This window comes from Malus domestica, chromosome 09 (genome assembly GCF_042453785.1).
Source record: "Malus domestica chromosome 09, GDT2T_hap1".
In the NCBI taxonomy this organism is placed as follows: Eukaryota; Viridiplantae; Streptophyta; class Magnoliopsida; order Rosales; family Rosaceae; genus Malus; species Malus domestica.
This window is the reverse complement of record NC_091669.1, coordinates 33,173,151-33,181,570: the sequence shown is the minus strand read 5'-3', so window position 1 is coordinate 33,181,570 and position 8,420 is coordinate 33,173,151.

The following is an 8,420-nucleotide window of genomic DNA, read 5'->3' as shown; positions in this document are numbered from 1 at the left end:
TTTCAGGGCAAGAATGATTATATCATCATCATCATCATAAAAAATAACTCTTGCAGTTGGAAGATGATCCCTTGCACCGTTGATCTTTTGCAAATACACAGAGACATATTCAGACCCTTTTTTTATGTTATGGAGCTCAGTTTTCATATGAAAGATTGTAGCTTTTGTAACTATTGAAAACCTCTCAGCAAGATTAACCCACATTTCATGAGAACTTTGACTTCCAATTATGCATGACATTGTAGTTGTAGACAGAGTTGCAATGAGTAATTGCATAAGAGCACGATCTTGCATCTTCCAGACAAGATAATCATCATTTTCAATCCCTTCAGTTGTAGCAATATCATTATCAAACCTTGGAGGACATTTTTTTTATCAATTTAGAAACCCCATAATTCCATGACTTTCGAAGAGTAGTGTGATTCGAAAACTCCAGGTTAAGTAGTTAGAATCATCAAGCTTGATTATAACTGATGTAGAAATGGTGGAGATAAGGCCGCTGATCGGAGACTGAACAATCTTTAACTGATCAGCAGTAACCATTGTTGATACTTTGTAGAATTCATTCACTGAGATGTTTTATCAAACAGTTGATATGTAGAAGAAGAAGAGCAATTTCTTGAAGCTCTGTGGAGATTGGAAGAAGCCAATTGTTGTTTGTCATAGAACAGTTTGCAAAACAAAGGGTAAAGAAGAGAAATGAATGCTTTGATTGAGATGCGGAAGCGCCAGGTCGATGCGTGGCGATGATACCATGCAAAGATTGAAGCAGCAGCTTCAATGGAGATGATCAAAGAAACAAATTTGTAAAGAGAGAGAGAAAGATTGAGAGTTGAGAGAAGTTTTCTTTGTATTTCTTGAGAGTCAAGTTATCTTCTTACACCTTTGCTATATGTATTTATCTAATTACATTACTTGCAACACAAGCTAACAATCTAACAATCTAACAACCTTAGCACCAGATTCTAACAACCTTGTAACTTCCTTTGGATCTTGTGACACTTGTCATCATCTAGACCCTTGAATTCCCTTCACTTGGATTCTCATCTTTGCGCTTGTTGTCTTTACTTAAATCCTCAGCTTTGTGTTTGTCTACACTCTTACAAAAGATTGGATTGCTTTATGTCGATGTTATCATCTCCTTCATATGATAAGAACTTATTAGTTACTACTTATTCATGCATTCGCATTGGCACAAGAAGATTGGACGATCGATCATAACTCACCACATTCACGAGAGAGCGTAGCTCATGCCTTTCAAGGTCATTTTCTCTAGGTTACTAGGGTTTAATTAGCTTTGCTTTTTAGTGAACCATCTCGTTTTCTTAATCAAATGCTTCACATTATATTCAAGACGATGAATGCATTTTTCAGATCAAATTAAGCATAGGATGACAAGTGGTCAATTTTTTTGTAAAGTTAATTAAATTAGTCTCATTAATTCATGACAATGCATGCAACTTTATCTATGATTTGAGGCCACGTAGACAAACAAAATAATGTCCATTTTAATTTTGTCAATATATAAAGGAACAAATCATGATTTTGAAATGATGGAACATTTTTCCAAGTTCCACGTGACAAAGGTTAAAAGGGTGAGAAGAAGAACGACCTTATGGTATATATTTTTCTATAAAATCTTTAATCAATTAAGTTACAAGAAAATATTACAATATAATCAAAGATCCAAAAGAAAAGAAAATGTCAAACATGTGAGTGTCGGGAATATTTGTGGAAAGAGGAGTATTGAGTCGGCAGAAGAGTCCCAAGTAGGTGTCTCCACTTTACTGCACGCTTCCAACTTTGGTAGAGCCCACATTTTCCTCTCCTTAAATCTTAGGCACGATGCTTTGCCGGGTTTAAACTTTAATTCGAAGGAATGTTAGGAGATTAAAATTAGAGACAGTTTGTAAACTGAATAATGTGTTACTAATATGAATGAATACGTTTATCAATGTAATTGATCAATTATCAACTTTTATGTTCTTTAGTTTCTATCATTTTGTCTATAAATTTAATTTTTCTAGCATTATCCTTAATCCCATGACTTGTTTATTTTGTTGGATGTTTACGCAAACACAAACAAAACAAAAAGAAAGATTCACAGGCTCACACTGGTAAGAATCGATTACATAAAGCTTTAACATATGTAGATTTTTTTTTCTCGTGGACCTACGTGGTAATGAAATACCGTTGGCCATTTTGCTAATTAAAGTATGTTTGAGTCGCATGGATGGAGTGGCGCATCTTCTTCTTTTTCTTTCTTTTTAATGATCAGATGCAAAGCAACAAGTAGTATCGATTGCTTGGTGGTTAGTGCATTATTCTTCAACCTGTTGTGTTTTTGGTTTAAATTATTCTCCCTCTTCTCTCTCTTCAAGTATAAATTAAAGTAAAAACATCTCTTGTATTAACAACAAAAATATCAAATGCAAGCATATAAAATGAAAAAAAGCTTAAAATTTAGTGATATTTCTCTTTAAAGTATTGAAGAATGATTCGAATTTGAATCTGCATCTTTCATAAAGATAAAAACAAGAAAATTATTACTGGAATACTGCATAAAAATCACAGGAGAGATGTAATGAGTGAGATTACAGTTTACAAGGATATGGATAAGTAGAACCATAAAGTAAGGGATTAGTTTGGCCGAGTTTAGACCCCAATGTTCGATATTTTTTCTCTTTGTTGGATTAATTATTATAGGTTAAAAGGATGCATGTCCATGTTCAATGTAATTGATTAATTTTAGAAGAAAAAACAAACCAGATTCTTCAAAGTTTGAATTCATTTTATCAATATCTTCATATCATAGAACGACTACTCCCTTTATTGTCTATGGGTCGATGGGGACACATTTACCTGTTTTCCTTTCAAAATTATAGTACTGTCGTTTCACTAAATTAGAGAGTCTGAGAGTGTGAGGTGGCCAAAGTTATCATCAAACACTTGTTAGATGATCATGTGACAAATAAATGCCAGCTCAAGTGACAAATAAAAGCATGTTATATAGTATCCTACTGAATAGGGTGTTGGGTTTCCACCCATCCGTCCCAAGTTCAAAATTCCTCATTCCATAAATTATTGTAATAGTTTCAATCTCTCCCCTTTCCCTTAACAATAATAATTTAACAAAATAACGAATACAAGTGAAGTAAATTAATTTGTTAAGCACAAAACTAGGAGGTCAACAAAAACCAGTATGGTCAAAAGAATTTAAGCGGCTCACTCCTAAAAATGGGCTCAGGATATAAAACTAAATTATGAATAGAAGGATTTAAGTGGTTCACCCTTAAAAAAGGCTAGTGATCTGCTATATATTTGATGTAGATTACAAGATAACTTGAAGCACTCCATGATCACGTCGAATCCTTATGAAAATGAATCCAGAACAAAATCGCGCTAAAGTTAGGGCGTCACCCGTAAGTGGCGCGCTGTGTGGCCCGAGCACAGTGATAAGTGAGCAAGGGTCGCTGTATCTCCATCGGCACCCGGATGCAGTGTTAAATGAGCAAGGGGGCCATAGAAACTTCTTTTCGAACGACTCCACTCAAAGTTGTTTGGGAGCATACGCTCCTATCAACTTTACCCGGGACACACAAAAGAAGTACTTTGATCCTATTAGACGGGGGAGGGTGAAGAAGCTAGGACAGAAGGGTAGAGTTCAAGAGAGCAAAATGCGTTTAGGAACGTGGAATATAGGAACCTTAACGGGAAAATCTATGGAAGTAGTGGAAGTTATGGTGAGGAGAAGGATAAATATTATGTGCCTACAAGAAACTAAGTGGGTTGGTAGTAAGGCAAAGGATCTAGAAAACTCAGGGTTTAAACTTTGGTATTCGGGCACAAATAGAACGAGAAACGGTGTTGGCATCATCGTGGACAAGACCTTGGTACAAGATGTTGTAGATGTCAAGAGGGTAGGAGATAGAATCATGGCAATCAAGATTGTAATAGGACAAGAACTTATCAATGTGATTAGTGCGTACGCACCTCAAGTAGGGTTGGATACGAGTTCGAAGGAGAAATTTTGGGAAGATCTTGGAGACTTGGTGCAAGGAATTGCTCAGACGGAGAAGTTATTTATAGGAGGAGATTTAAATGGACACGTGGGCAGGGAGACAGGCAACTATGGAGGTTTTCATGGTGGCCATGGTTTTGGGGAGAGAAACGAGGATGGGGAAGCTATCTTGGATTTTGCAATGGCATATGATCTCTTCTTAGCCAACACCTTCTTTAAGAAGAGAGAAGAACATGTGATCACCTACAAGAGTGGGTCGTCAAAAACACAAATAGATTTTCTTCTAATGAGGAAAGGGGATCGTATAACTTGTAAGGATTGCAAAGTTATACCAGGAGAGAGTGTGGCTAATCAACATCGCTTGTTGGTGATGGATGTACATATCAAAAGAGTAAGACAAAAGAACAAGACTTGGAAGTGCCCAAAGACTAGATGGTGGAATCTAAAAGAAGAAAAACAAGCCATTTTCAAAGAGAAGGTAATCACCCAATGTGTGTGGGATAGAGAGGGGGAAGCTAGCCAAATGTGGGATTCCATGGCTAGTTGTATCCGAAAAGTAGCAAAAGAGGTATTAGGAGAGTCCAAGGGCTTTGCCCCACACCAAAAGGAATCTTGGTGGTGGAATGAGGAGGTACAAACGAAGGTGAAGGCTAAGAAGGAATGTTGTAAAGCCTTATACAAGGAGAGGACCGATGAAAATGGTGAAAGGTATAGAAAAGCGAAGCAAGAGGCGAAGAAAGCTGTCAGAGAAGCTAAGTTAGCGGCTTACGACGATATGTATAAACGACTAGATACCAAAGAAGGAGAGTTGGATATCTATAAACTATCTAGAGCAAGGGAAAAGAAGACAAGGGACCTAAACCAAGTGAGGTGCATCAAGGATGAGGATGGAAAGGTTCTTGCTACAGAGAACGCGGTTAAAGACAGATGGAGAGGTTATTTTCATAATCTTTTCAATGAAGGACATGAAATGAGTGCTTCTTTAGGGGAGTTGAGTAACTCAGAAGAGTGTAGAAACTACTCTTTTTATCGTCGAATCCGGAAGGAAGAAGTGGTTGTAGCTTTGAAGAAGATGAAGCATAAAAAAGCAATAGGCCCAGACGATATACCAATCGAAGTGTGAAAACTTTTGGGAGAGACAGGTATAACATGGCTCACTGACCTTTTCAATAGGATTTTGAAAACGAAGAAGATGCCAAATGAGTGGCGAACGAGCACTTTGGTGCCTATCTACAAGAATAAGGGCGACGTACAAAATTGCATGAACTATAGGGGTATTAAGCTAATGAGTCATACAATGAAGCTCTGGGAGAGAGTCATTGAGCATAGATTGAGGCAAGAGACACGGGTTTCGGACAACCAATTCGGGTTCATGCCAGGGCGCTCAACCATGGAGGCAATCTATCTCTTACGAAGATTGATGGAAAGATATAGAGATGGGAAAAAGGATTTACACATGGTCTTTATAGATTTGGAAAAAGCGTATGATAGGGTCCCAAGAGACATTCTTTGGAGGATTTTAGAGAAGAAAGGAGTACGAGTAGCATATATCCAATCTATAAAGGATATGTATGAAGGAGCAAAGACTGCCGTAAGAACTCATGAAGGACAAACCGAAAGCTTTCCCATAACTGTAGGATTACATCAAGGCTCATCCTTAAGTCCTTACCTTTTTGCGTTGGTAATGGATGAGTTAACAGGACATATTCAAGATGATATTCCTTGGTGTATGCTTTTCGCAGACGATATAGTGTTGATAGATGAAACTCAGGAAGGGGTAAATGCAAAGCTTAACCTTTGGAGAGAAGTGTTGGAATCTAAAGGTCTTCGCCTAAGCCGATCAAAGACAGAATATATGGAGTGCAAGTTCAGTGCAAATGGAGGCCAAAATGAGTTAGGGGTGAGGATCGGAGATCAAGAAATACCAAAGAGCGACCGTTTTCGTTACCTAGGATCTATCTTGCAAAAGAACGGAGAATTAGATGGAGATCTCAACCATAGAATACAAGCTGGATGGATGAAGTGGAAGAGTGCATCTGGCGTGTTGTGTGACCGCCGTATGCCACTGAAGCTCAAGGGAAAATTTTATAGGACAGCAATAAGGCCGGCGATGCTGTATGGCACAGAATGTTGGGCGGTGAAACATCAACACGTACACAAAATGGGTGTAGCGGAGATGAGGATGCTTCGTTGGATGTGTGGGCACACGAGAAATGATAAGATTAGGAATGAGGATATCCGGGGTAAAGTAGGAGTAGCCGAAATTGAAGGAAAGATGAGAGAAAATCGGTTACGGTGGTTTGGACATGTGCAAAGAAGGCCTACTGACGCTCCGATTAGAAGATGCGACTATGGGACAGAGGTTCAGGGCCGAAGGGGTAGAGGAAGACCTAGGAAAACTTTGGAAGAGACTCTAAGAAAAGACTTAGAGTACTTGGATCTAACGAAGGACATGACACAGGATCGAGCACAATGGCGTTCTAAGATTCATATAGCCGATCCCACTCAGTGACTTGGATTTTCCAAGTCTCCAACTGAGAAGTTTTCCTCACTCGGGAAATTAAGGGAACACTACCCCAACCTACATGCTCCACTCAGAAAGCTTCAACATACAAGCTTCAACAAAAGAAAATTCAAAGAACTTAGCGAAGAAGGTTTTGGTGTATTTAACACAATACGTTGAAATGAAGGAAAGCTTATTTATTGATATCCTCGATAAGCTACAAATATGTACATATACATGAGTCAAAATAAACACACAAGAGGGAGCCTTCACAAAGGTTGCTTAGGAGAAGTCTCAGCAGTCGGTAGAGGCCCAGAAAGAGAAGGCACCGGAGGGGGATCATTTGGAGCCTCAGTACTGGACAGAACCCTAGAAGGAGGAGGCATCAGAGGTTGATCATTTGGAGATTCATTACGCGGTACAGCCCCAGAAGACGAAGGCAATAAATGCCTTTGGAACAAACCCACAAATCTCTGATGATCAAGTAAAACCTGACCATCAGTTTCCTTCATCTGGTCAAGCTTCCTCTTCATGTTTGTAGCATAGTCATGTGCGAGCCGGTGCAACTGTTTATTCTCATGCTTGAGCCCTTTAATCTCCTGTTTGAGACTCATCACTTCAGCCGCCAATGATTCAACTTGGCGGGTTCGAGCAAATAGGCGTTGGGCCATATTAGACACAGAACCTGCACACTGAACACTGAGAGCCAGCGAATCCTTAACAGCTAACTCATCAGACCGTTTGGAAAGTAGTCTGTTATCTTTGGGAGTGAGAAGGTTCCTGGCCACCACCGCAGCGGTCATATCATTCTTCATCACGGAATCCCCAACGGTAAGAGGACCAGTAGGGGAGACGAAGGATGGGCGCCATATGTTGTCTGGAGAAGGCGGGGCTGCCTCTTCAACAAGGTTTAAGTCAAAACGACGGTCGGAGGGGCCAGACATTTTCAAAGGTGTTGAAGAGAGAAGAGGTCGGACAAATCAAGATCTTAGAAGTGCAAGAATGAAGCTTCTACTGGTGGAGATTCAAGTGTGCTTTGGAACTTAATGCCAGCCCCTATAAAAATCTGCACTCGACGGAGCTTCAGAAATCGAAGAGGCGCCTGCTCAGAAATCGAAGAGGCGTTTGCTTTCTCAAAAGCTGAGCTGCTTAGAGATCACGAGGGTTGATCTCAGAAATCGAAGAGGCGTTTTCTTTCTCAAAAGTTGGGCTGCTCAAAGACCACGAAGGCCGATCTCAGAAATCGAAGAGGCGCTCGCTTTCTCAAAAGCTGGGCTCCCCAGAGATCACGAGGGCCGATCTCAAAAATCGAAGAGGCACCTACTTTTCCAGCTTTGTCAGCACCTGTCACACGCACACTCAGCTTTGCGGAAATTATGGGCATTCTGTCGAAGACTTCTGGGGAAGTAGAAAACACATGAATCTTACTGTTCAATCACCCACTTCCCACACGCAACAATAGCTCATGGGTACCACAGATAACTTTGCCAAAGTTCTCTGCCAAAGTTGAGCACGTGAAGCTTGCAGCTCCCACTACATCGCTCTGACCAAGAAGGGTAAAAGAATAGCAAAGAAACAGCACTAACAAAGTTTAGACCCATAAATTTTGAAGGTCTAGCTACCATATTATTACCCACAAGGGTAAAGGAACAGTACCACTGCTGGATAATTGGAAAGTCCCTGTGTGTCAACCTCTGTGCTTCGTGGCAAGGTAGACTAGCAAACATGCCCAACCTTTACTCACATTCGAGAAAACACCCCCAATAAGATTGCTTGCTCCAAAATCGAAGAGGCACCGTCCTCCGAATCTCGAGAGCTAGACTCCCAACATGACTACTTTATTAAAAATCGAAGAGAGGGTAAAGGAACAGTACCATTGCTGGATAATTGGAAAGT